At 32.8% G+C, this 21,849-nt stretch overlaps 1 long non-coding RNA gene across 2 annotated transcripts in view; it reads right to left on the bottom strand.

Annotated features, from left to right (window-relative positions):
- Positions 1 to 21,849, bottom strand: part of LOC141581539 (uncharacterized) — a 225,234-nt gene that overhangs the window by 4,141 nt on the left and 199,244 nt on the right. For both annotated transcript variants that reach the window (XR_012514237.1, XR_012514236.1), the window contains one exon: positions 696 to 854. This is a non-coding gene — a long non-coding RNA (uncharacterized LOC141581539). The remainder of the gene's footprint in view (positions 1 to 695; positions 855 to 21,849) is intronic.

Genomic DNA, 21,849 nt, shown 5'->3' with positions numbered 1-21,849 from the left:
AATAATATGATGTGATTGCTCATAAATACTGAGTACAGTATATTATTAGATGTATTCCTTATGAAAAAATATAGAACACTATAAATAGTGCCTGAATTTTTATTAGTTCAATTAAAGAAATTTATTCCCTTAATCGGAAAACAATTATTTTCATTAGTATTTTGTTGAAATATTTTTCTCACGGATTTTGGAGACTTATTATTATATATCAGCTTCCTATTGCTACTGTTACAATTTACAAAACAATCTGTGGCTCAAAACAATACAAATTTGTCATCATACAGTTCTGAAGGTCAAGAGTATGAAGTACAAATTACAGGCTAAATCAAAGTGTTAAGAAAGTTGTGTTCCTTTTAGAGATACTAGGGGAGAATCCATCCTTGATATTTTCAGCTTTTAGAGAACACCTGCATCCTGTGGCCCATGGCCCATTCCTGCATTTTAAATGCGTGACTTTGTGCATCAAATCTCTGTTTCCTTTATTTTTCTGATTCTCACTCTCCACCCTGAATCTCCTCCTTTTCTCTTAAAAGAACACCCATGATTACATTGTGCCCACTCAGTCTAGCATAATCTTCCTATATCAGTATCTTTAATTTATTCTAACAAGGAAGTTCCCATATCAGTTTGCCAAGGCTGCCATAACAAACTAACCCAGAATAGGCATCTGAAAAAACAAAAATTTATTTTCTTACCGTTATGGAGGCGAAAAGTCAAAGAACAAGGTGTTGTCAAATTCACATTGTCCAAGGCCTCTCTTCTTGGCTTGCAGGTGGTCATCTTCTTTCTCTCTCCTGGCATGGTCATTTCTACATGCATATATCTCTGCTGTCTCCTCCTCTGACAAATTTCCTCTTTTTATTAAAGAAAAAAAAAAAGATTGGATTAGGCCCCATTCTAACAGCCACATTCTAACTTAATTATATCTCTAAAGGCCCCATTTCTAAATATAATCACACTCTGGGTGTAGGGATTCAACATATACACTTAGGAGAAATATAATTCAGCCTATAATTCAACCAGTTCTTTTCAACATATGAGGTAATATACTCGCAGGCTCCAGGGATTAGGACATGGATATGTTTGGGGAACCATTATCCCATTGACAACATATGATTTCTGTAACTACTTGCCATATAAAAGTTAAACTTACTTGACTACTCAAGTCCAGAAAGGTGCATGACTCTTAGAAGAAATAAGTCTCTTCTACAAGTAGGCTTTTTATTATACTTAATTTTGTAGTGTAATTATTTTAATTTTTTTGATTCTAAATAGACTAGAGGTATATGTCTTAGATATTTGTAATTTTGTATTCCTTTTTACTTTTTATTAATACATAGAACATATTAGCAACTTATTTAATAAGCATTTTCTTCATTCAATTTTTGATCTCTAGAGAATGTTGTCTTGATATTCCAATTCACTATTTTCTTACTAATTACTACAAATGAAGGTAGGCAATTTATCTTTGACTCTTTTCTAATTAAATATATATTTCAAAGAATGAGCAACATTTGGTCAGTTCTTATTGGGTCCTTCTATGGCTATTCTCAATCATATTTCAATTTCTGTTGTTAAATTATTTCCTGGCATTTTGTAATGTCATACTAACACACATGGTTATCTCAGTAAACAAACAAGTGAATAAAACACCCTGGTTTTTGACAATGTCATCGCATTCAAAGTGGCATAATGTATTTGTTAGAATTTATTTTCTCTCCTATCAAAATGTGACGCTTCATATCCAGGGGATTTTTTAAACACCTTACGTAGTGATAGAACACAGTAAACTCAACTTTTGTGTCACAGACACAGTTTAGCATCACTAGGAGCTTTATTAGTCAGGCATGATATACTTAATGTTCTACATTTAGTGCTTAGTACTGTTAAATTTCATAGTATTTCTTGGCTTATGGCAATGAGTCAGTATAGTGAATTCCCAAAACATTTAAAACAAATAATTTTAGAAACCATTATTTGTACATGTATTTTTAAAAATAGAAACACCCACTTATATACGTTAATTCCAAAAATTAGTATCTCAATATTTATTATTACCATGTATTTACTAGTTTTCCAAATTCATTTTGAAAGACCTTGTGAAGAGTCTAAAATTCCATTTTGAAGTATGTTTCAACAATAGCACAAAGGCTTTTGTTCTCACTTACTTTAACTGTTGAAGGGACTACAGGGCATATTTTATGACAGTTATAAACTCAAACTATGTTTATATATTATTGTGTAAGTACTGTACATACTGTCTTCAACAGGTATTTCCACATGCCTTTGTGGTACTAACATTATTATTATAATGTATTTAACTCAGGAACAGAGTATTTTAACAAACCTAACAACAAAAGAAGCTGACACAGGGCATCTTAGCATTCTCATTAGTTTCCTGATTAGGTGCCACGTCTACATCAATTAAAATTTCATGTGGCAATCTAATTTAATTGTCAGAGACACTAACATGAACCAGTTAGCTTTTTAAATGTGATTGCTTGCAGAAAAGTACAACAATTGCTAGTAGTGTCCTAGCAGCTAGAAGGTCAAGGTAATTTAAAAGTTGACATCACGCCTTTATCAGAGATGAAGATTGAACTTGTAAACTAATACAATCTAAACCCATGAATGGGTGCACATTCTCAAAAAAATTATATTTAACAGCTGGATTTTGAGTCTGGAACTGACAAAAATTTTTGAATCAATATTTCACAAGCTTAATGTTTACTTATTAGAAACAACAAATAACCAAAAGTATAATTGTCTTAGAAAAGACAGAAAAGTGTATATATTTTCAAAATACTTTTTAAAAGACTATTAAAATAAAATTTAATAATTAATTGACCTTAAATTATAAATATTAACAATGGCAATAAATATAAACTTTGTGTAGACAGGACACATATAGATAATTTTTTATTCAAAAGTTTGATTTTAACCGGATAGAATAATTAATAAACTGATTTGGAAGCAGAAGAAAAGACTCCAAAATTACACTTCAGTAGTTAGAATGTTTAATTTCAAATCCTGTTCTAGTTTTTTTCTTTTATTCTTTCTTCTTTCTGCACTAAATTATCTAAAGATCTTTTTCCCCAGAAAGAAAATCAACAATGATATAAAACGGAGCCAAAATTGATTATAGATGTTATCATAGACTACCTTGAAGATAGACATAGCTTACTAATATTAAAAGCCTTGCCTAAAAGCAAGATATTGATCAGTAGAATTTTTTTTTTTTTTTTTTTGAGACGGAGTTTCGCTCTTGTTACCCAGGCTGGAGTGCAATGGCGCGATCTCGGCTCACCGCAACCTCCGCCTCCTGGGTTCAGGCAATTCTCCTGCCTCAGCCTCCTGAGTAGCTGGGATTACAGGCACGTGCCACCATGCCCAGCTAATTTTTTGCACCTTTAGTAGAGACGGGGTTTCACCATGTCGACCAGGATGGTCTCGATCTCTTGACCTCGTGATCCAACCGCCTCGGCCTCCCAAAGTGCTGGGATTACAGGCTTGAGCCACCGTGCCCGGCCTGATCAGTAGAATTTTATATTATATTTGTCAAACACACAACATTATACTTTTGCCCCAGATAGCGCAATAGGGTTTTACATAATACGGAATTATGTAGTGGCATTAGCCATCTGAGTCAATTTCTGCATAATGATTTTTGTTTCAAAAAGATCAAAGATAAATCTGAACAGAGTAGCACAAAGTTTAGGTTAAGAAGTATAACTTTTTATGTTAAAGTATCTAAAATTGAGACAGTCTGTATACGTAAAACATTTGTTTTATGGCTGAGTTGAGAGCTTTATTTTTTGTGAAAGTTTGGAAACAAAGAGGTCCCAAGTTTTGTTACTGCAGAGAGAACTTCCCTTTTTCTCTGGTATAATGACTGCATATTTTTGGCTGTCAGGTCCATTGCTTTGTTTGCTACCTAAGAACACAAATGATTAATTAATACCAATTTCCTAGGACACCAACCGATTTTCTACAAGAAACATTTTCAAAAGAGGCTGGGTACTAAGCAGGAACAACATTAATTCTTAGTTAGAAGAAACTCTGAATTTCCACATTTTTTAACCTAATTCAAAATGGGAATATATTTTGATAAGATGAAACTCTGTCACTTCTAAATAGGAATTCTTGAATTATGTAATAATGAATATAGACAGTTACAAAATCATATACCTAAGTAAAATGGCAGATATGATTAATGAAGAAAATTTGTAACATTTGAAGTGCAAAAACTACAGCATTCCACCCTAATCTGCAATTTGTCTTCCAGTTAACTGAGGTTTCATTTGAATTATTTAGTAATAAATTTAAAGATCAGTAAACAAAGTTATGCACTTCTCTTCAGCTCTGTGTCTTTGCTTATGGATAGACACAAAGATCTCAAAAAGCTGGTTTTCATCAGAGTTATGATTTTCTGGTAAGTAGGATGAGGCAAAGAGGAAGAAAACTAAGTATATATAAAAGAGGGAGTCCTAGAACAATGTGTCATAGTGTATCTAATTTCAGTTGATTGCAGTACAGTACAGTAAGATATTTTGAGACCAAGAGAGAAAGAGACGACATTCACATAACTTGTTATAGTACATATTTATAATTTTATTAGTTATTATTTATTTCTTTCTATGCCTAATTTATAACTCAAACATTATTATAGATGTGTTTGTATAGGAAATCCCCAAAACATATGTAGAGTTTGCTGCTATGTATGGTTTCCAGCATCCACTGGAGATATTGGAAAGTATCCCTTGAGAATTAAGATAAAGTACTAACTGTAAAAAAACCGAGAAAGTGGCCTCACCTGAAATGACACATGAGCACATAATTCTAAAGCGTGAATTAGAGGAAAATCTTAATTAAATTTTTTTAAAATTTAGTAGTGTTTATCTTTTCCCAAGTCTCAATTATGGTCACACTAGTTCTTTCTGAGTTACTACATTTGAAAAGTCACTATCATGCATCCCGATGCACAAGTTAAAAATGGAGAAACACTTGTATTTTTCACATTTATTTTACAATAGAACAGTATAACCTGGTAATATGCTTTCTAAGCATCCCTGAAATCCATGTAATTATCTTCATTACCACCTCCATAAGCTAGTTTAAGCTACCAACTTTTATCTCCCAGCCTACTGCAATAGACGATTAACTGTGCATATACATGACCTACTCCTCTAATCTATAATTCAGAGTAACCCAGAAAAACCTTTGCAAAATGCAAATCTGATTATTTTTCTTCTATGCTTAATTTCTCTCAATAGCCTCACTTTTATCCTGTAGCAAATAATGGCACTACTTTAAATGACCTCTATCTTTCAGCTGCTTCGGTTTCTCCTCCTCTTCCTCCTCCTCCTCCTCTTCCTCTTCCTGCTCCTGCTCCTTCTTCTTTTCTTTCTCTCTCTGTCACACTGCCCTTCTTCCTTTTTTTAAGATAAAATTTATCCTCAAATATTCTAGTACATGTATATTAATGTCAATAGCTATTAAAATGTAATAAATTTATCTTGAAAATAAATCTAAATAAAAAATGGTTGAAAACCTAAAACTTTCAATCAAAATTTCAAATAATCAATATATTTATGAATAAATTCTCTATCCAAATAGGTTAAAATTTAAAAATAAATTTTAAAAATAAAGTGATAAGATAGAAATCTGAAAAGTTCAGTATTAAAGTTGGCTGTGCTATAAAAAGAGGGTAATTTTCCTACATTGTAAGAAACACTGCCATTGATAGTTTAATTTTTTGAGAAAAAATACTCAGTATTCAAAATTCCACAGTAACATACAACTTGGGTCAGCCAGCACTTCATAGAAATCATAGTCTATATCCATAAAAATATATCTATGTATTAATATGTTGATTATAATATCACAACATAGAATGGTTATCAAATGCACCAAAACCTAGCATATTTGTAGTTTATCATGGCATACCTATTGAAAGGTAAATAGTGGATGGGATGGAAAAGATATTTGTCACCTTATCTTCTCTAACTACATTTCTATATTGTATCTCTAATTCCTCTTGAAGGTGATAATGAACTGTTAAACAAAAAGCTGTCTAACTACAAGCCACCTAACCAAACAAATTTTCAGCCACATGGAAATGTTTTTTTTTTTTTTTTTTATGAATACCCCTTCCAACTTTTCAATTTTTCTTTAGGAATATAGTTGTGTTTTTCCGAGTGCATATATAGCTAACATGTTAAGCACCTTACATTTCATTTTAGTTGTTGACCAAATTTACTTGCAATTAAATAGCAAATATGTGTTGATTCCTCTGAGTTTTTAAAATAATTGTACTTATGTGTCATAAAGCAGGAGTGTGTTAGTGAAGTCATTATTACTTGCATTAAAAAATCTGTCAGGAAAGTTAATCAGAACTTTAAACTCATTTCCTATGGGATTGCACTTTCTATGTAATCACATCTTTGAAGAAGTTATATAGTGTGAAATTGTAGAAAAAAGTGAGAAACTAGTGCAGACATTTTCATCACCTTTGAAACACAGCCAATTCCACAATATTTTTAGTTAGATAGTTTAGTACTTTTGGTAAAATTAGATACAGAATTACATATCTAATATATCACCATTAATACAAATATTAAAATGATACTAAGAAGACAGATTAGGTATTACCTCTATCTCTAGAGATTTATACCTACCTACTCTGTGTCTTTCAGTGCTTCTCAGTTCTTTGACCTCTTTATCGCCATCAAAACTCTTTACCTACTCCCAGAATAATTATGCTGCCCTAGAAAAGCCTGATGGCCATTCTATCAAAATATGTACATAACCTCTCATCGCTTCTCTTTGTATCACCTCCGTACATGCCACCCTTATCTATTGTATTATTCCAATTGCTTCTTAGCTAGTTTTCCTAGTTCCATCTTGTCCTTTTTTGATCATTGCTCATTGTCATGAGCAGCTACATTCCAATTTAAACATAAGGCAAGTTAGAATAGGACAGTAGTCATGTTTAAACACAGCTAACTCAAAGAAAAAGAAAGCTAAGGTCATGTAATACCTAAAGGACTCGAACTGAATAGAACAGCAATTATGACTGGGACATCATTGTGTTATTTTACTCTTTTCATTTACTTCACCACAGTCATACTGATTTCAAGATACTAATGTGTGGTGTTTTAGTGATGAAGTAATATCTATACATATCTTCCAAAGATTGAGAGTGAAAAACGGACTTCAATGTATTATCTGGCAAGGTGTTGAGGCAATGTTTGGGGACATAAAAATTATGTGCTGAGCAGCACTTTGCTATGCGATTTTCACTGATATTCTGCATTTTTAGTGAGATCTACCGACACTCCTATTAAAAATTACATCTCCCTAGATCTTTTCCATCATTCCTAATTTATCCTCCCACCACCCATTTATGCTTGTCAACTTCTAATACGCAATCTGTGACCGACCATATTTTCCAAAGATGGTACCATCTTCACTTTTACATTTTAGCAGTCTGACATCTGTAGGTCTAATTGTTCTCCTCTTGAATCCAAACTGGCATTCGAGTGACTGCTTGAATTATAGAATGCAGGAGAAGGTGTTTTCTGAGAATTACATGACTATATTATAACTTGTCTTGTAGCCTCCACACAATTCTCTTAGAATGCTTGTTCTTGGAACACTCCCTTTCGAAATGCAAGCACTATACTGTGTGATGCTCAAGTCACATGGAGCAGCTAAATAATTAGGTTGGTGCAAAAATAATTGTGGTTTTTGCCATTACTTGTAATATATGCACCAATCCAAGCTCCAGCGGAGCTTTCAACTGACATCCAACATTTACTGGCAGACACATTGATAATGGTTTAAATCTGTGACTCCACCCAAATCTTATGTTGAATTGTAGTCCCCAAGGTTGGACGTGAGGCCTGGTGGGATGTGATTGAATTATGGGGGCAGAGTTCTTATGAATGGTTTAGCACCATACCCTCAGTGCTATACTCACAATCATGTGTGAATTATGATGATTTCTGGTACTTCTTTCCTCTCTTTCTCCTGCTCCCACCATGTAAGACATTCTGCTTCCCCTAACCTTTCTGCCATGATTGAAAATTTCCTGAGGCCTTTCCAGAAATCATGCAGATGCCAGCATCATGCTTCCTATGCAGCCTGCAGAACTGTGAGCCAATTAATCCTCTTTTCTTTATAAATTACCCAGTCTCAGGTATTTCTTTATAGCAATGCAAGAATGTACTAATGCACACATGCATGAACTCTCTTGGATATCCAGCCTAGTTAAACTTTCAAATGTCTATTGCAGTCTCAGCAAACAACTGAACGCAGCAATGAGATAAATTCTGAGTAAGAGCAGCTCATCAGAGCCAGGACATTCCACATATAACAAAAAGATAAATTCCAACTTTTGTTTGTTCGTTTTAATACATCAATTGTCTTTTTCTTTTTAACATAGTGATGGATCATTATTTGTTATGCTTATTGTGTTTCTAGACCAATAAAATATAAGCTTCATTAGGCCACTTTCTCTTCTGCTTGTTCAATACTGTATTTCCAATTGTGATACAGTGTTTGACACCTGTTACATACTGAATAATTATTTATTGGTGATTATTGTAATTATTAATTTTATGTGTCAACTTGACAGGATCACAAGATGCACAGACATCTAATTTAATGTTATTTCTGGGTGTGTCTGTGAGGGTGTTTCCCAGAGGAGGTAATATTTGAATTAGTAGACACGTCATACTCACTTATGTGAGTAGAAACCATCCAATCCATTGAAATCCAAAATAGAGCAAAAAGATAGGGGAAGGGAGAATCTTCCCTTTCTCTGTTTGACAATATGAACTGGAACACTGATCTTTTCCTGTGCTTGGCACACTTAGGTCTTCAGACCTGGACTGGAATTTACACCATTAGTTCTTTGAACTACACTACACCTCCAGCTTCCTGGGTCTTCACCTTGCAGAAAGCACATCATGGGACTTTTTATCTTTCGTAATTACCTATGAAAATGTTTTAAAATGAATACCTTATAATAAATACATAAATATTGGCTGAAGTGATTTTGGAAGCTGAACCATCCCATGCTGTACCAGCTACAAGCTGATATATAGTATTTAGTGGGATAAACAAATAAATAAATATTTGTTCATGTTTTCTTATTTTTTCTCTTTGCCTTTGTTGGATTGAGTTAATTCAAAGACCTTGTCTTTGAGTTCTGAATTGCTTTCTTCTACTTGTTCAATTTGATTGCTGAAACTTTTGAGAGCATTTTGCAGTTCTACAAATGTGTCCAGTGTTTACTAAAGTTTTGTTTTTTCTTTATACCATCTATCTCTTTGAATATTTCTCCCTTCACTTCTTGTATTTTTTTATTTTTTATTTTTGGATTTCCTTGCATTGGGCTTCACCTTTCTCTGGTCCCACCTTGATTGATTTAGTAACCATCCTCCTGAATTCTTTTTCAGGTAAATCAGGAATTTCCTTTTGGTTTGGATCTATTGCTGGTGAGCTACTGTGATATTTTAAAGGTATTAAAGAGTCTTGTTTTGTCATATTACCGAGTTGGTTTTCTGGTTCCTTCTGATTTGGGTAGCCTCTGTCAGAGGGAAGGTCTAGGGCTGAAGGCTACTGTTCAGATTCTTTTGTCTCATGGGATGTTCTCCTGAGGTAGTACTCTCCCCTTTTCCTATGGATATGGTTTCCTGAGAGTTGAGCTGTAGAGATTATTTCTCTTCTGGGGCTAGCCACCCATCAAGTCTACCAGATTCCAGGCTGGTATTGGGGGCTGTCTGCACAGAGCCCTGTGACATAAATCATCCATAGGTCTCTCAGCTGTGGATACCAGCACCTGTTCCAGTAGAGATGGTGGGGGGGGGGGGCGGGGCGGTGAAATGGACTCTGTGTACACTTAATAGATTACAGTATAGTATAAACATAACTTTCATATGCATAGGAAAGCAACTCACTTTAATGTGATACTTACTTCACTGAGGAGGTCTGGAACCTACCCACAATATACTTAAAGTTTGCCTGTATTTTCTATATTTTTCTTAAGTTAATCTTCAATAAATTTATTGTCTGCATTGGTAATGGTAGCATAAAATCAAGGCTGTTAAGCAGCATACACCATAGCCACCACTATACCTTGTATGAGATAAGATGACATATGATCATTACAAGAATGTACATTTTATATTTCAGAGCCTGAGGAAAACATTGAGTATGAATTATTCTTTTTATTGTACTTACTAGAAGCATACTAGCTAATATTTTGAATCAATAATTATGCATCATACAGTGTCCTATTTTTGAATGTATTAATATCTTAAACCTCAAAAAATCCCCACGATGTTGTGCAGCATTTGTAAAAATCTGATAACTAAAAAAGAGAGAATTGATTAGTTTTTACAAGGTGATGTTGCAAGTAGAATTTAAACCTAGGGTGCTTTGCTGCAGAGCTAGAGTTCTTAAACTCTATTTCATAATTACAAAATGGTATATTTAACCATTTTTAAATAACAGGTTAAATGCTATATTCAACCATCAAAAAACTCTATAATTTATTTTCCACATCTAAATGTCATATATATAAATATATATTCTATATACACATAAATGTATATATATATATACACATATTACATTGCTTTTTATCTTAAATTCCAGTTCATGATTATGAATTTATTCCCTAAATTCACCTTGTAAATTATTACTTATTATATAAACATTTTAGACATACTATTAACCTCTGTTAAAATTATGGTTTATCATTGTATTTGCTAATTAAATTGTCTTAACATGTGGCATCCTCATACTTAAATTTATTATTAATTTTGCTGGAAATTTTTCAAGAATAGTCATGATTTGTATAAAATAAAGAGAAATAAAATGCAACAAAATGAATACCTATGAAACGAATATCAAGAAGCAGATTTTAGAAGGAATTCATAACGTTGGGTGGGATATGCTTAATGTGTTCTCAAAAAAGCATAGGTATTATTTATTTAGAGTAGAATGAAGGAAAGCATTGACAGAAAACACATTTAAAAAGTTACTGTTCTCCTTGAATAACCTTGTAATTCAAGTAAGGCTTTGCATTTATATCTAAATATCTGGAGAGGCCTCTGAAGGGATTTAAGTAGAGAAGCATCTCATTGGGAGGTTTATTTTTACTCCTTATGGGAGAATGTGTAATAGGAGGCTAGACTCAAGAATTAAAAATGAGAGACTGATCAAACGTAAGTAATAATAGTGGCTTGAGCTTGCAAATAAATTTGAAAATTAAAAAAAAAGTCGTCTGGCAAGATATATCTTCTAAAAATATAATTTGAACTCCTGGTTCTCTTTTTTCTCTTCCCTGCCATCATGTAAGATGTAATGTGCTCCTGCCTGGCTTCCGCTGTGATTGTGAAGCCTCCCTAGCCATGTGAAACTGAGTCCATTAAACCTTTTTTTCTTTATAAATAACCCAATCTTAGGTATGTCTTTATTATCAGCGTGACAATGGACTAATACATAGAGAACGACTCTATAAAGATCTTTGAGATACCCTAGTTTGGTTAACCAGAACTGCTAATGGATGTGCTATGGTATAGAAGAGAGGGGAAAAAAAATGATAATTACATTTGGAAAAAAGGGGGCTTAAACAACCAGGTAGGGCCATTTTTAGAAATTGTGAACTATGGAAAAGGAACTGACGGGCAGAGGGAAATGAAAGAATAATTTTGGAAATGTCAAGACAGACTTTTAATTAACCTATTTATTATTTGCATATATTTAAAGGGTACAAATGTAATAAGATATTCTAGCATCTAAAAGAGATAAGGAGGCCACAGCATTGGAATCTGAGAAGAAATTGCAAATGATATATTGAAAAATTTTGGTATATGTGTCAAGTAAAAAAAAGTTCAAGTATAATAAACCACTTATGGTTTACTATGCATATGAAAGTTATGTTTACACTATAATGTATTAAGCGTACTATAGCACTATATTTAAAAATCAATGTGCATGTATTAATTAAATATATTTTATTTCTAACATATATCCTATTACCTGAGACTGTGATGAGTTGTCATCTTTTTGCTAGTGGAAGATCTTATCTCAGTCTGATTAGAGTGATGTGTGTTGAAGGCTGGGATAGCTAAGCAATTTCTTAAAATAGGGCCACAATCAATAAAATTTGCTTTATCAAGTAACTGGTCTTAGTGGGTATATGGTAGATGTATAGATGTATGGAGTACATAGGATATTTTGATACAGGCATACGATATCTGATAAGCACGTCAGAGTAAATGAAGTGTCCATCACCTGAAGCATTTATACATTATTTTGTTAGCATGTGCTGCTGTTTGATAGAATTTTACTCAAAGTAGAACTTCTTTAAAAATTAGAACCAATCCATTCAAACCCTGCCACTGCTTTGTTAACAAAGTTTATCAAATATTCTAAATCTTTTTTCTGTTTTTTCAACAATGTTCTTAGAATGCTTACCAGGAGTTGTTTCCATCTCAAGAAACAACTCTGTTCATCCATAAGAAGCAACTTCTCATCTTTTGAAGTTTAATTGTCAGGCTGTGGCAACACTGTCACATCTTTAAATTCCACTTCTAATTCTAGTTCTCTTGCTACTTTTACCACATTTGCAGGTTACTTCCTTCACTAAAGTCTTGAACTGCTTAAAGTCATTCCTGTAGGTTGGAATCTACTTCTATCAAACTCCTGTTAATTTTGATATTATGACAAACTCCTATGAATTATAAATGTTCTTAATGGCAGATAGAATGATACAGCATTTTCAGTAGGTTTCCAAATTTACTCTGTCTAGAATCATCAAAGTAATTACTATCTATGGCTGCTATAGTCTTAAAAGATAAATTTATTAAATAATACAACTTAAATGTCAAAATTACTCTTTGATCCATCTGTTTCAGAAAGAATGTTATGTTAGAAGGTATATATAAAAAAATTAATTGTATACATCTGCATCAAAGCTCTTCCCTGACCAGATACATTGTCAAAGGGCAGTAACATTTTGAAAAAAAATCTGAGCAGTAGGTCTTAACAGTGGGGTTAAAAGATTCAGTAAAATATGCTATTAAAGGATGTGCTCTCATCCAGGAAATTGTTCCATTTCTAGACCATCGGCAGGATAAATTTTAGCATTGTTATTAAGGGCCCTAGGATTTAAAAAATAGTAAACAAGCATTTGCTTCAACTAAAGTCATTATCTGCATTATTCTCTAATGAGAGTCAACCTGTCCTTTGAAGCTTTGAAACCAAGCACTGATTTCTTTCTAGTTGTGAAAGTCCTAGCTGGCACCTTCTTCCAATAGGAGGCTGTTCAATCTATATTGAATATGTTGTTTAGAGTAGCCAACTTCATCAAATATCTTAACTAAATCCTCTCAATAATTTGCTGTATGTAGCATATACATTGACACTTGATGCTTCACTTTGATGATACAGAGATGGCTTCTTTTTTAAACCTTGTAAACCAATACTGCTACCTTAAAGTTTTTCTTCTGCAGCTTCCTCACCTCTCACAGACTTTAAAGAATTGAAAACAGATGGATCTTTGGCTTAAGGGAATCTTGTGACTGGTTTGAGCTTCTATTGAGACTGTCAGAACTTTCTCCACATCAACAATCAGACAATTCTGCTTTCTTTTAAATGTCTTCAATAACTTTTCATTTGCATTCACAAGTTGGCTAATTGTGGTACAAGAGGCCTGGCTTTCAACCTATCTTGGCTTTGGATATCCTTTCTTCACTAAGCTTAATCATTTCGAGCTTTTGATTAAAAGTGGGAGACATGCAACTGCTCCTTTTACTTGAATGCTTAGAAATCTTTGCAGGTTTATTAATTGGTCTATTTCAATATTATTGTTTTTCAGCAAATAGGGAGTGGAAGGGAGGATTACAGAGAGGAGAATGGCCAGCTTGTGGAGGACTCAGAACACACGCATTTTTTGATCAAGTTTTTCATCTTATGAACTGCCTCAAAGCAACTACTAATCATAGGTCATTAAAACAGATATAACAGCAACAACAAAAGTTTGAAATATTGAAAGAATTACCAAAATGTGGCATAGCAACACAAAGTGAGCACATGCTGTTAGAAAACTGGTGCCAATAGACACATGTTCCACATCTGGCTGCCACAAACCTTCAATTGTTGAAAAGTGTAACATCTGCGAAATGCAATAAAGCAAAGTGCAATAACACAAGGTATGCCTGCATGTACATATAAGCTTGCAATTTTCAGAAGAAAAAATAATGAAAATATTATTTTTGCTGAAAAAGTGAGGTATTAAAATTTATGTATGCAATTAATGATAGAACAGTGTTGCTCAGTGGTTTTGCAACATTATATTTTTGGTGTTTTCAAATTAGTTTGAGATGTACACACTGATAATACAATAATAAATTCTACATATAATGAATATTTAATATTTAGCACATGATTAAAAGAATGAAAGATGTAGATTCACAATGGTGTAGCTATTACAATATAAACTGAAGAAATTCAAAACTTCCACTGTGTGCCTAATTGCAACTGAATCTTTCTTTACTGAGAACTCTGAACAAGTGAAGAGCTAGGTATTAGAAATGTGGAGTGGACGATCAATGAACAAGAAAAGTTTGGTTCCTGTCTTCACAGAGGTTATTAACTAATGGAAAAAACAGACATAAAATATAGTCACTTAGAAAGGGAATGAAGGTTATGAAAACCTGCACAGTGCTTTGTGTCACCTGACAGTGAAATCTTGGCCATCTGTGAGGAAACAATGTTTAAACTGAAATTTAAAGATTGAACATATTCAGGTAAACACAAGATATGGACAAACAGAAGTTCTAATTTGGGCCATAGGAACTATGTGTATAGCTGTGAAAGAGCAACAAAAGGAAGAAAGTCTTACTTTGAGTGAGATATGAGAGTTGACTGATCTAAGACAAAGTTATCAACAGTTATTGCAAAGCTCAAAATTATGTCCACCATAAGGTTTTTGTTTAAGCTTTTCTCCTAAGGAAAGACGGTGGGCATTTGATGTATTTTGGAACAGGCAATAACATGATTATATTTTTAATTCACAAATATCTGTCTGAGTTCAGTAGGGAGAATGTTCTTGAGGAAAACAAGAGCGGATGTGGAAAGTCAAGTTAGTGAACTGCTGAAAAATACAAATGAGATATAATGCTAATTGAGACTGTAAAAGGGCAATTAAAATAGATCTAAGTAGAATCGGGAAACACTATGAAGGAATACCACAGAATAATCAGTCGTGTGGACTTTGGTGGCAGAAAAATTAGAGTTTAAACTTTGATTTTGTAATGTATTAGGTATCTATGCTTTAATATGTATTGTGAGCTAAAATTGAAATTACTCTTATCTTCTATTAAATAATAATGGTATATCCAGCACACGATTGTCATGTGAATTAAATTAGTTAATGCTTACAAAGCACTTTGCCAGCAATTACATTATATAACTACAGATTATAAACATCAGTACTATAATAATGAAAATCACGGTTGTGAATAAATTAATGAAGAGTAAGGAATCAAATATGACCACAAACTCTCAAGATTGAGAGACGAAGTGAAACAGTGAAGTCCTTTAATTAAGATGAGAAGCTAGAGAAGAAAAAAATATTCCAGGGAAGATGAGAAGCTAGAGAAGAAAAAAATATTCCAGGGATATTGAGGAGGAGGATTTTCATTTTAGATAATAATGCTTATTTTCTATGCACTACATTATAATTAAGTAAAAGCAAAATGATATACATATCAGAGAGCCAGCCAAGCATTAAACAATGTTTTTGTGTTTGTTTGTTTCTATATTTCTCCCTTTCCAGATACTTGTTAATCCCTCTGTTTATCAGAATGCTGTTCCAGTTACTTTCAGTCTTCCATACAACTGCTATTTTTCTCTGATACTCCTTCATTTTTGCCTATAAATTAAAAGCAAAAAGTCCCCTACAAAATCCATGAACATTTTCCCCTTAATTATGCTTTGCATAGTTTTTAATGCTGTCTTCACATACTGGCTCAAATTCCTCAACTGTGAAACCATTCTATGACATAGTTATGTCAATGTTTTCTCTTTTTATTTAATCCATCAATTTTGCTAAGTTAATATTTATTGTAGTTAGTGTTTACAAGTTCAACTAATATTTCATATTTATTAAATATAACTTTTTTATATTTCAGCTAATAATTTTTAAATTAATATTAATTAACATTTACTACTAATAAAATTTTCTAAATATTCTAAGCCATCTTTCATTACATGTCACCAAATCTCTTTGGTTGAAACTCTCACTCATTCATGAATGCACATATGCATTTATATCCTAATACTAATTTAGTGTCTGCTTTATACTAATTGTTTTTGTTAGGCATTCAAAACACAAGATTAATAAGTTCACTACACAAATATGTATTGGACATCTACTTTAGACTAAACAGTTTTAGGTCACTGGAATGGTTCAGTAACCCAAAACCTTTTATAGTTGAGTTTACATCTTATTGTAGGGAAGCTGAGCCGAATTATACAAACAGATTTGTTAGTCTTCAATGTATGGTTTTGTTTGTTTGTTTTGTTTTTATGAAAATATTCTATTGTTTTCTTTCTCCATTATTATATACTAAGGTCTGGGGTACATATGCAGAACATGCAGGTTTGTTACCTAGGTACATATGTGCCATGGTGGTTTGCTGCATCCATCACACTGGTGATTTGTTTGTTTTTTAAACCACAGAGTTAAACATGATCAGCTAGCCAATGAAAGTACATAGAGAAAACAAACTGTAACACAGAATAAACTGTGACATTTCAAAATAAAGAGAAAGAAGACAGGAACAAACACAGGAAACTTAGAAGGAGGGGCCAATTACATGAGAAGACAACTAAGAGGAAGCATATTTTAAAATATCAGGTAAAGAAAGTGAGTAGGTGGGTCAAATGCTGATGGTATGTCAAATAAGGTAAAAACATCACTAGGCTAAAACATGCAGAGATCATTCATGAGCTTGATCAAAATGAACAGACAAAAAGACAAAACAAAAGTTCATTAGCATGATGGCTGTAAATTTCTGTTTAAAGTAAATTTAAGGAAAAAAGAGGCTGGGTACAGCGGCTCATACCTGAATTCCCAGTGCTTTGGGAGGCTGAGGTGGGCAGATCACCTGAGGTCAGAAGTTCAAGACCAGCCTGGCCAACATGGTGAAACCCTGTCTCTATTAAAAATACAAAAATTAGCCGAGTGCATTAATCCCAGGTATTTGGGAGGCTGAGGCAGAAGAATTGCTTGAATCTGGGAGGTGGAGGTTGCAGTGAGCCAAGAGTGCCACTGTACTCCTGTGTGGGCAATAGAGCGAGACTCAAAAGAAGGAAGGAAGGAAGGAGAGAAAAAAGGAGGATTGGAAGGTGGGAAGGAAGGAGGGAAAGAAGGAAGGGGGAGGGAGGGAGGGAAAGAAGAAAGGGGGAGAGAGGGAAGAAAGGAAGGAAGAGGGAGGGAGGGAGGGAGAAAAAAGAGAGAGAGAGAGGGAGTGAGACAAAGAAAAAGATGATTAAAAATAGGAACAGAATACAGAAAACTTTTCCCAGGACTTTTGTAAAGCCCTGGCAAATAAAAGATATAGATTGGAACTGTAACTAGCAAGGAAAAGATGGATCAAAAGAGATTGTTGCTTATATTTAAGTGAGAGAAATAAAAACATAAGTTTCTGTTTATTGAAATAGTCAAGTAAAGAGAGAAAATATTCTGAGAAAAAGAGGGAAGAATTGCTGGAAATAGGTCTTTCAGAAGGCATAGGGGAAGATGAAGTTGCAAACCACAAGTAGAGACACTGGCTTTCAGTAAGAACAAGGACTATTCATTTACAGAAACAGTCAGAGAAGAATAACTGGTGATATATAGGAGAAGGAACAAGTTACATAACAAATGAGATTTGTAGCAGAAATAGCAAATACGTTTTTCATAACGTAATGTTTCTGAAAAGCATAATGCACTCAAGTTGATACTTTCTTATTTCCACCATGAACAAAACAATGTGTCACAAATGGGTTTAGAAAGAATGCAGAACAGATGTCAAGAAATCTTTCCTCATTCAGAGACCCATAAACATACAGAATGACCCACCAAGTAAACCGTGGATTTGGATTCATTGTAACTCTCTAGGAAGTAATTAAAACACATATTTAGTGATCAAAAGTTTTATGAAGAAAAGAGCTTGATGAATTGTAGGATATTTAGATTTTTTTAACCAACATTTTCTCTGCTTTATGCATTTTTCCCTCATGGTTTTGTAGGAAGATGCATTTCTTCCATCTGTTATTTACCATTTTGAGCACTGTATAGTAAAGGAAATAATTCAACCAAAAAATTCAAAGAACACCTTCAGTGACTAACACTGGAGAAATTTTAAATATAATTATTTAGAAGCATTTGAATCTATAGTTTATAAATTCTTTATTTTAAAATAATAAATTAAGGCAAAATAATTGCTTTCCTAGTTTAACTGAAAAAAATGGCTCATTTACTCTAACTTTTGACAGTTTCAGTAGATAATATGAAAATATTTCTAATTAAGTCTGTTTTAAAAACCCTGTGAATCTCAACATCTCACTTTTTTTGTTTATTTCTGTCTGTGTATAACGGTGGACATAGAGAAAGCATAATAAGGCAAATGATATGGAAAGTAATAAATTACTGTTATTGGTAATTAACTTTTTGATTAGGTATCACTTCTTTCATTTCTTTTTCCTCAGATGCTATTTTTATTGTGCTAAATACTATTCATGTAAGCCATCACAAATAACTAAGTTTATAAAATTTTAGAAGTGATCAGGTGATTTAAGATGTATCAGACAAAAGAGCAGAGTTTCACATCATATTTAATCAAAAAACATGTTCATATATTTCTTCTGTGTGAACAATTAAATTGCCTTTTTTTCTGCTATTAAAATCAAAGAAAATGCATTTGAGATGACTACTATTAATGTATAGAGAGTATATAGTGAATTCCGGATTATTACTTGTAACTCCATTGATTATTAAATGGAGAGAAAACATTTACATTGATTTTATAATTATCAATTATGTTTAGTTGCTCAATTTGAATGTAATATTATTCTTCATATTATGTGCCCACAATTTGGCAGGCTCAGTCAAGCTGTACTTACCTGATTACCTAATTAAAAAATAGAATTGATCAACAGAGTGTATTAATTATGTGCCCCCGGAAATTACAGTACCTTTTTAGTTTCCACATCTGATTCAGGGGGCTAAAATATGCATACTTTTAAAAATACAAATTTAAACCTTTCTCAATACTTTAAATTTTCTTTTTTAGATATTGTGTATATATTTTATCATCCTTGAATAATAAAATTATACTTAGCACATATTTCTTTTCTCACAAAAGTGCCTTTTATATGGTACATATTTATTTTTAAAATCATTTAGCTTCACAACCCACAGTGTATATATATTGTTGCTCTTATGTTTATGGAGAAATGAGTTTATAGAATTTGTGTAACTTACATAAAAATTGTTCGGTCACACAACAATCAATTTTAATTGGTATATTTCATTAAAGCAGATACATGAAAATATTTCTTAAAATATCTGTATATTTAGTATATTTATTTATTTTAGTATTTTTTCAACTAAGTTAAAATTATTTTCTATAATTTCTATGCCAAAGATTACTTGATGTACCATATTACTACTTTGTGTACAATAAAGAAGGTTGCTTATTTTAGTCAATCTTTTATTGACTGATTTTCTGTTCTTTCTTATCTTTCTAGTAAGAATGGAAGACATGTTCTTCCTCCTATCCAAATTAAAACTCTTCATCATGAAAGTCATACATTCTCAACATCTTCTCAGTGCCTCATTAAAGCAAAATAAAAATGGCCTGAGAAGGACTCCATATTTCTAGATTTCAGTCCTTGTGGATGAACCTTAACCTAGCTTTATTTGTAGTTTTTATTTATTTATATTTACATTTTACTTTTTAAATTGATATATAATAGTGTTCATATTTATTAGATACATAGCATAGATTCATAATTGTCCTGAGACAATAATTGTCTAGTTTCTGATATTATTCTTAAACACTTTTCATTCCTCTCTCATCTAGCTTCCCATTGACTGAAAACCTAATTTAGGAGTAGGTGTCAGTAAACAATAGCTTAGTTTTGGCCAATCCCAGCAGCTATACTTCAATCATTCATAGACTGAGTTCAAATAACACAGGGAAACGTCAACCTGTGATGAATACAGTCAATTTCTGTACATCACTATCCTTTTTGTGCCTATAAATTTTGTTCCGACCATGAGGCATCTCTGGAAACTCTCTGAATCTGCTGTGATTCTGGCATCTGCTCAATTCACAAATTATTCATTGCTATATTAAACTCCTTTAAATATAATTCGGCTGAAGTTTTTCTTTTAAGATGCCACGATAAAATTCACTTTCTTTTACATTTTTCTTCCCAGGGTTTCTAGATCTCTATTTCTGCTATTTACTTATTTATTTATTTTTACATTTTATTTTTAATTGACATATAATATTGTTCATATTAGGTACATAGCATAGTTTCAAAATCTGCTATTTAATTCTAAAATACACTAAAATATTATAATATCCTATTACTGCCTTATCACCTTCTATTATTCTCAGATCAACATATGCAGAAAATTCCTTTTGGAAGTTTACATTTCCATAAAGACCAATTTACATTGTTCTTTATATAATATTCTAATTACTCATTTTTAAGAGCTTTATTGAGCTATAGTTTGCAGGTCCTAAAATTTATCCACTTAAAATGAATAGTCCAATGATTTTTAGTATGTTCACAGAGTTGTGCAACATTTGCCACAATTAATTTTAAAACATTTTAATCATCCAATGAAGAAACTCCATAATAATTTGTAGTCATTTTCTATTCCCTGATACCTTCCCATGGTTTTCTACCATACATGTCCTGAGGCAATAACTGTCTAGTTTCTGACATTACTCATATTCACTTTTCATTCCTCTCTCATCTAGCTTCCCATCCAACCCATCCCATCACAGTCACTCATGATACATGTCTGATGACTAACCTGTTACCTAATTAAATGAATACTCATTATTTTCAAATTGTTATCACAACTACTCTAAACCCAGCTTATCACTGCCATCTTTTTAAAACAACTTTATTGAGGTGCAATTGACACGCAGTAAAATACACATTCTCAAGTATACAATTTGAAAAGTGTTGGCATATCTGATAGGTACACAAGCAAAACATCGTAACAATCTAGATAATTTGTAGATACATCACACTTAGATGTTTCTATAGCTTTATACTTTTTTCTTCCCTTGTTTTCTTGCACCAACGCTTACACCTACCCTCCATCCCAGTGATAGATAGGCTTTGTGTTTCTACAGCTTAGCTTGCATTTTCTATATTATGAGAAAATAAAATTAAACAACGTTTACTTGTTTGTATTGCTTCAGTATTATTTTGAGATTTTTCATGTTATAATGTGTATAAATACATGAACTTAGTTTTTATTTTTTTCCTCCCAGCTGTCAGCTTAGAAGCCTTGTTAGATGTCTCATTCACTTGGAAATAGAAAAATATTCACACTATGAACATATATACAAGAAAGAAGTTGGGAGCTCAACATAAAAGAAACCAGATACTTTGGAATATATGGCAGGAAGCAACCTGCACTGTGGGTCTGGTGGGAAAAATATGAGTGAATCCACAGCGTGTGATGGGAAGAGAATGTGTCTGTGATATCATTTTCCATTAAGGAGCTAGGCAATCCAGGTCACAGGGGAACTT

Source organism: Saimiri boliviensis, chromosome 16, assembly GCF_048565385.1.
Source record: "Saimiri boliviensis isolate mSaiBol1 chromosome 16, mSaiBol1.pri, whole genome shotgun sequence".
Lineage (NCBI taxonomy): Eukaryota > Metazoa > Chordata > Mammalia > Primates > Cebidae > Saimiri > Saimiri boliviensis.
This window is presented reverse-complemented; position numbering and strand designations above follow the sequence as displayed.